Below are 8,655 nucleotides of genomic sequence, written 5' to 3'. Positions count from 1 at the left end.
TCAGTCAGAGCAGTGCAGGAAGAAGACAGACTGGATGCACCTGAGCCCTGGCAGCTTAGGAGAGGTGAGCATATATATATTTTTTTATTTTTAACACATTCTAGGGATGATTTTTAGGGAAGGGCTTATATTTAAAGCCCTTCCCCAAAAATCCCTGCAGGGCTTGCCGACAGCCTATTGCTTTTAATGGGACTGCAGAAGCGCCGGTCCCATTGACAGCAATGGTTTGTAAGCTTGATAAAGACGTCAGGAGACGTTGAAACGCGTTGCTTTTAAACATTTGTTTGTACTTTGAGGGAACAATAAATTTAGCCTGCTATTTATCACGGTGTTAGAGGCTTATTCCCTATCATGTCCCCAGGGCTGATGGTGTAGCGCAGCCTAAAGAAGAGTTTTTTTCTGTTTTTTGTTTGTTCTCATTCTTATCCCCTTTCCTTTGTGAATCATGGGGTACTTTTCTAGCTGCTGCTCTCCAGTATAGCATAGTGGAATCTAGCGATTTCTTTTCACCGTAAACTATCCTGGATTAAACCACAGACCCTCCAGCCAAGAAACCTTGAAAGGTGAATGTGGATTATTTGGTGCTGGCGGAACACAAGGAATTCGTTCTTTTTGTTGCTCCGCCTGGCACCTGGTGAGTAAAATCTGTACAGTAGTTCATAAAAAAGTTTTTTTCCAGCACTCTCCTGGAGCAATGGCGCTCTCCCTAATCTTTATTTCTATTGACAGCAATGAGAGAACATTGCGATCCTCTGCCACAGCTGTGACAGCTGTGGCAGGGGATTCTTTACTCCCCACAGGAAGTTCCCCTGGCAATATTGTCAGTGTTCAGTGACAAGGAGACTCCCCGTGGGGAATATTTACACTTCAGCAGCGGAGTTGAGTATATATATATATATATATATATATATATATATATATATATATTGTTTTTACACAAACCACAGGTGATTTTCTTATATTTCAAGCCCTTCCCTGAAAATCACTGCAGGGGTTGCTGGCATCCCTATTGTGTTCAATGGGGTCACTGGCAGCAGCCGTGGCCCCATTGAAAGTAATGCTGCACAGACCTGCATTCACGCACGTTTGTGCATGTACGTGGGTACGCAGTTTTGTGTGCACCTATGTACGGCACATACTTGTGTGAATGCACCCTAATGGGGTAGTATGTATGAATCCTTTGAATTGAAAAATTAAATCATCATGGTGTATATAGCTGAATCATGTAGGATTGGTATTCTCATATTGTTTCTCTTTTTTTTCTTTGCAGGCACAACATAATACAGGTCTATACATAGAGTTCCTATGCGAAGTGCATGAGACACTGGTAATATTTTCAATATGTTACTTGAAAGCTTTTGCTCTTTTAGGGCTCAGTCAGATGATTTTTTTTTTGTGCACGGATGTGCAAAATGTGCACGACCGAAGCTCCTTGCTACTGGTGCAGCTGTGCTTATAGAAGCGCAGCTGCTCCACGAAGGTCCCCTCTCACTGAACACTGTGACAGCACTGTCACAGTGTTCAGTGATGAGGGGACTTCCCGGGGGGTTGAAGGAATCCCCTGACTAAGTTGTCACAGCTGTGGCAGAGGATCATGATGTTCTCCTATAGTTTTCAACGGGATGCAGACAATCCCTGCAGTGATTTTTCGGGGAAGGGCTTGAAATATAAGCCCTTCAGGGAAAATAAGCCCTAGCTGAATGAAAAAAAAATAAAAACATCACCTCTCTGGCACAGTTAGGGCTGCAGTTCCCTGGCACCCTGGCAGTGTTCTTCATCATTTTCTTCTAGCCAGGGATTTAAAATTCCTGCCTAATGGAAGCGCTGCCTCTGATTGGCTGAGCGCTGTGACCAATCAGCAGCAGCGCTCAGCTGCCATTCAATGAATTTAATGACTGGCTGAGCGCTGCCTCTGTTGGCTGAGTACTGTGACCAATCACAGGCAGCACTCAGGTGTCATTCAATGAATGGCTGAGTGCTGCCTCTGATTAGTCACATTGCTCAGCCAATCACAGGCAGCTCTTTTTGGAGGCAGGGATTTTTTAATTCCCGGCCACCAGAATACAGATGAAGACTGATGGAGACGGGGAGAAGGGCCGGACAGTGCTTCCAGGTGAGTTACATTTTTTTTTAACAGCTAGGGATGATTTTCAGGGTACGGCTTATATTTCAAACCCCCACCCCTCCCGAAAATCATCGCTGCAGGGGTTGCCTTCATCCCATTGCTTTCAATGGGGCTGCAGCAGCTCCACTGTTCAGCGATGAGGGGACTCCCCACATGGATTAACGGAACCCTCCGCAAGACCCCTCATCCCCTGTCACCTCGGCCTTTTACGCGCAACATGGACCTTACCAGCACGCATTGAAAGGACATATGTCTTATCTTTTGCAGGTGTGCGTATTTCGCGCCTGTAAAAGACTGAACATGTGAACACTTCATAGGAAACCAATAGTTCTAATAGACGCAATTATTTTTGCGCACAAAAAAATTGCTCATCTGACTGCGGCTTTATTTAGAATTCACATTATTTTTCACTATAGACAACATCATATAAATGTATGTAACAGCTCTTTATTATGCTTTACAGAAAGATGGAGGTTGCGTAGTTGGCGAAATCCTGGGCTTGAAAGAACAGCTGGTATTTGAGTTATAAGCAAAATTTCTAGTATAATTGTTAATGGTAGTAGGTTTGAGTTTTTCAGTTTTTACATAAAACATATTTTATTTCCAGCCTTTTGAGAGCATGTTCTAATTTTACATTAATCTGTTATTAATACTCTCACAATTTCTTTTACAACATATTATTTTTCTGATTTTATAACTGTTTCTGTCTTCCAGGAGAAGCTTGGTGACGAAGTTGGAAAATTAGCAGAAGAAGTTGGAGTTCAAGTTCTGCAAACAACGGTAAGCTTTTTTGCAGGGGGCAAAGCTAAGTTCCGCCCCTGCCCCGGCCCCTTCCATTGCAAATAGTGGTAAGGGACGGAGAGGGGGCGGAGAGAGGATGGGAGCTCAGTGCACTGCTCCCATCCCGTCCCGCCTCCTCCCCCTGCAGAGTGGGACAACGTATATCGGCCGGGCGTGAAAACCCGGCCGATATACGGACGTCGGAATAAGCCCTTATTAGCATGAAAATGAAACAAGCATATGACCATAATTCCAATTAATTGATAAAATATTTCATTATAATTATCTGTAAATATGTTCCTCTTCTCCTCATTCTATGTTGTCACCTGTATGCGCCATCATAAAACATGCAGTGTTTAAATTATTATTCAATCTTTAGACCCTCCTTAGGCCTCATAGATATGGCACAGCCATTGGCACAGGCCCTGTATTTTAGCTCATGCTCGGTGTGCCGCCATATAGTATTTTGCGGTATCATTATGGAGCTAAGGATCATGCACATTCCAGTATTTTGCTATAGTTTGTACAAAGTACCAATAATAATATTTATTTGTACAGCGCTCACTTATTCCGCAGTGCAAAGCTGTCATATAGCTGACATAGAGATGCAGAAGGCCTCTATTGTACCTCCATAATCCTCTAATTTCTTGATACTCTTCCTCTAATGATCCTCTTCCTCTAATATGGATGTTTTTTTTTTCTGTGGAATTCTAAAAAAAAGGTAGTATAATCCATCAGATGCCATATGTACTAATAAAAGGACTACATCACCAACATTTTTTTAAATTTAATTAATGCCAGATTTTTATTTTCTCTTTGTTGATTTTTTTTTATTCTGCTGTCCATACATGACTATGAGCGGGAGGGGATCTTTCCTGAGATACATTTAACAGCATTTAGAATATAAACTTTACAGCAGCTTAATGGGTCATTCACATGACAGACAGGAGGGGATCCATTGACTTGTATGGGAGATTGTTCTAGACATGTTCTGTGACCTGTGCAGAGGTGATTTTGCAGGGAGGGTAGTAGCTAGTCACAGCTTATACCTATTGTGAATGGTAGAGCTTGTGTTATCTACATATAGGTGTCACCTTTCCATGTAGTTCTGCCTGTGATGTTAGTGAAATGACTATTCTAAGCTAAGTGCAAAAAATGCAGGATTTTAAGTTTTTTTATATATTCAGATTGTGACCAAAAACTAAAAAAAAAATCACCCCAAATTTTTAAAGAATTTGTTTAACATGAAAATGTGATTCATTGAATAGATAATTTTCTGATGACCTATTCTCTTTAAATGCTTCTAGAAGTGACTATCTATGTAAATATGTCACCTGACAATGCTTGAATGACGGTAAATAGAGGCGGCACAGCACTATAATCTTGATGCATACTGGCTCGTTGCATAGCTGAGTCCATACCCACCCATAATTACAATGTTTCTATGATAGAACATAACACGACAAAGCCTGTATGGCGGCACACAGAGTTTATATGGCACTATAATAAGGAGTCATACAGCCTCTGTGAACTGCTATACAAGCTCCAAACATGCAAGTTTTATACAAATCTTATATAATGTAATTTATAAATAAGACCTACATGCCGTGTTCACATGATATAAATCTAAAACTGTTTTCATTGGTTTCCAGGAGAAGATGGGATTAAATGATCTTTTGATGAATTGTTTATGCGACCTTTTGGTAAATTAATATCTATTACGTTAATACTTCCTATATACCATTTTATTTATAATCAGGTTATTTAATTAAAGTTTTAATTGTATACATTTATTTTTATAGGGGGACACTCTTGAAAACTTGAGCAAGTCTTTGGTAATAAATCAATTTATCACTTTTATGAAACAGTGTAAATATTCTTAAAAAAATTGGAACTTATTCATGCTATAGGCTGTAATTTTTGATGGGTCTTAAAAAGCGTATATCATGAAAATGCAGTTTCTCTAGGTCTGTCATGCATAATGTGTGTGTTCATGCTATAGTGCTACATGCTTGACAAAGACCTTCAACAGGTTGAAACATTGCAGCGATTTTAAACTGCTGGAGAAATAAAAGAGCTGTTTTTATGCTGAAGAATATGCTGATCCTGAGTGCTGATCTGTTCTATTTGATTTATGGATGGAGCTTATTGATCTAATCAGACACAAGATCACTCCTGAAAGTCATCCAATTCAAAATCTGAGTTACTGTAAAATGTCAAAACACAGTAAAATATTATATATTATACATACGTTGTTATTATTATATTTTACAAATATTATCTATTATACATATAGAGAGAGTGAGTTCACAAGGGGATATATCATAATCTAAGAAAAAAATGATGGCACATATTATTAACATTTATAGACCATATATACAGTAATATTTGTTGATCTAATTCTGAAAATCTGACAAATCATAGCTAAATCACTGTTCTCATTCTTTTTTCTTTTAATTCTTCATTGTATTTGGTTTGTAGGGTGCCTTGAATTTGGATGTGGCAAACGATATTTTGAAAGCAGTACCTCTACTAGGTTGAAGAAAAAAGTCTGAGATGTGAGTTTTTTTAATAATCTTAGATCATTCTACATATGTATTGTACAGGTAAAATTGATGAAGAGTGGAATTAAGCAATGCCTTTAAATATTTATACACATTGTAGTCAAAAAGACTGATCCAGTACTACATCTAGTGTCTGCTGTTCTATATTGAAATAATAGCGTACCTGAACAGGCAGGTATGTATGCGCTACATGATGGTATGGCGCATAGATTTCAATTTTGTGTTGTGGCACCTGTAAAAGAGTAAAAACCAATTGCAAAGTTGAAGAATTAGCATGTGAGAAGCAGAAATCCACTTTCTGTGGCTCTCTAAGACCTATGGGCTCGCTGCTATGACTGAAGGAAAGCTTACTCAAAATGGCCGTCTTCTGCTACACTATATGCATGGAGCCATTGGACAGTGCAGTCCAGGACTGCCACTATTGTTGAGGAAGTGTGTTAGTGAATGGAAAAATGTTGATTCAGTGCAGATACAATTTAAGTTACTAGTAGGAGCACGACACAATTAGAAGACAATGCAAATTTCACCAAAACATGTCGGTTAGAATTTGGTGCACTCCCCTCATTGGACCTGTTTTCATTCCAGGGAATCTCAATGTGGATTGGTACCTGAATCTCCTACAGACAACAGTAGATTACTTTCTGGATGATCTGTCCCCATAGTAGCAAGAGGCGGCCACTCCCTAGTACGCTCTCCTTACTTCATTCATAGCAACAGTCCTATGAGACTTGGAGAGACACAGAAAGGAAATTTCTGCTTCTCACATGCTACTCTTCAACTTTACAATTGAGTTTTACTAGTTTAGGTGAGCGTGTTTTTTTGCACACATGTGCATAAAAAAATGGGCGCTGCGCATTAGCGCAAAACACGTCAATAGGCGAAGTTTCATATGCCCAGCGCATGAGACTTTGCCCAGTCACTGGAGCAGCTGTGCTTGTAGAAGCGCAGCTGCTCCACGAAGGTCCCCTCATCGCTGAACACTGTGACAGCACTGTCAAAGTGTTCAGTGATGAGGGGACTGCAGAGGGGACGAAAGAACCCTTGGTACAGCTGTCACAGCTGTAGCAGAGGAGTGCAATGCTATCCCATTGCTTTCAATAGGGCTGGCGCTCTATTAATATGTTAATCAATTAATTATTTGAACCCAAAAATTGTACCAATAAATGCTGCATTCTGAGCTGCCAAAAAACAATTCCACATACAGCTATATCAATGGGAAAATTAAAATATTTAGTCACGGGCTGCTATGAGTATAGGATATACATCGGTCTATGTGAAAGAGTGTTCATCCTATTTGGCTACAATGGGTCCGTGCACGGTCCATAGAATTCATGGACAGCACATGGACAGAAAATACACCCATTTGAATGTGCCAGTGGTATATGGTGCAACTGCAGTAAGTAGCTTTTCTATAAGAAATATAGAATGATTACCTAATTAGGATGTTGTGGCCATTATTACAAGCAAAAACATAGTTACCATAATATAATTGCACTCTAATTTATAATAGGAAGTGCTAAATGCTGTACAAAAACACCTGTATGAAGGAGAACGAACAGTTAATTAATAATTTATATGTAGACCAAAAGCTGTTGAAGCTAAAAAACTCAAGTGCAGCTCACACTGGAGAGCACACGGACCCTGGTCTTTCTGCTGTTAGATATTATGGACACTGCTAATTGTGCTATTCTCATTTGTGAAAATAGACAGATATAAGATATGTATAAGTGTATGTGAAACAGTACTCATCCTGTTTGGCTACAAGGGCGCCCACCCACTGGCGATTTTTTTTTCTTTGCGTTTTGCGTTTTTTCTCAAGAGCAATTAGAATTGAATGTACTCCTGTCCACTGGCGTTTTTTGTTTCAGTCCGTTGCATTTTTAACATAGGAACTGTCAGTTGCATATGTGTCCTTATTTTTCTCCTAATGCACCCATGAAAGTCAATGGAAATTAATGGAAAAAGCAGCGAAAACGCCGCGAAAAATGCACGGAAAACGCGGGAAAAACGCAGCGAAAACGCGGCGTTTTTCACGCACGAAAATCGCAAACGCCAGTGGGTGGGAGCCCTTATGGGTCCATGCCCTGTCCGTAGAATTCATTGACAGCACATGAACTGAAAATATACCCATTCGAATGCAGTATTGCAAGTGGTATATGGTGCAACTACAGTAAGTAGTTTTTCTATGAGAAATATATAATGATTACTTAATTAGGTTGTTGTTGCCATTATTAGAAGCAAATAATGTAGTTACTAGAGTTGAGCAAACATACTCTGCCGAGCTTGATGCACATTCGAACATTAGCACACACGATGGTGCTCGTTACTCGAACGAGCATCAAGCCGTGTTCCATCCCGCCCCAGCTTTTGGCCCCTCCCTGCTGTGACGTGCCTGTTTTCGCCCCTCCCCGCCACAGTGCACATCATTGGCAAATTTTTTTGTCTGGTAGGCGGGGGGGGGGGGGGGGAGGGAGGAAGAGAGAGAGACAGACACTAGGGGGAAAAAAAAACTCAGGACCCGGCGTCCCACATACAAAAATGCTCGAGTCTCCTATTGTAGTCAATGGCGTCCGTTACTCAAGTAGAGCTCTCGAATTTTACGAAAAGCTCGACTCGAATAATGCAGACTCGAGCATTTGGGTGCTCGCTCATCTCTAGTAGTTACTATCCTATAATTGCTCTCCAATTCTTAATATAAATGTGTATTTTTAGACTAAGTAAAAATCTACATGCTTTTTATTAGTTAAATTATTTATATTTGGCATATTAACATTCTCTGTAATTATCTTTTTTTTATAGATGTCAGATATCCCAATCAAAATGAAAATCAAGTCAAATTAAATTCATGAAGCAATATAAATGAATAATTGTGATTTTAATAAATTTAGTCTTCAGCATAAAGTATTTGACTCCTCTTCTTTATGTTTTTTTTTTTTAAATTGTAGTTGTACGATAGTCCTTTGTTATCACAGCAAGTTTGCGCAGCAGGTTTAACTTGCATGTGTCAAATTTGTTATAAAATGATAGCAGCTACTCTGGAAATCGTGACATGTCACATTCAGTTTGCTATAATTAAAATGATCTCTCCTTTATTCTATCATACAGCAACTTTTATAGTTTTAAATCAAAGGGTATCCTTATCTTCTTAGCCAATGAAGAAGTTTTCATGTTTTTAGAATATTAGTT

The 8,655-nt window shown here is 39.5% G+C and overlaps 1 long non-coding RNA gene across 1 annotated transcript; it reads left to right on the top strand.

Annotated features, from left to right (window-relative positions):
• Positions 1–4,556: 4,556 nt before the first annotated feature.
• LOC136610620 (uncharacterized) lies at positions 4,557–8,358 on the top strand. The gene is made up of 4 exons (XR_010790130.1): positions 4,557–4,608; positions 4,708–4,740; positions 5,387–5,463; positions 8,269–8,358. It is a non-coding gene; the product is annotated as an uncharacterized lncRNA (long non-coding RNA).
• The last annotated feature ends 297 nt before the right edge of the window (positions 8,359–8,655 follow it).

Source organism: Eleutherodactylus coqui, chromosome 2 (assembly GCF_035609145.1).
Source record: "Eleutherodactylus coqui strain aEleCoq1 chromosome 2, aEleCoq1.hap1, whole genome shotgun sequence".
Lineage (NCBI taxonomy): Eukaryota > Metazoa > Chordata > Amphibia > Anura > Eleutherodactylidae > Eleutherodactylus > Eleutherodactylus coqui.
This window is presented reverse-complemented; position numbering and strand designations above follow the sequence as displayed.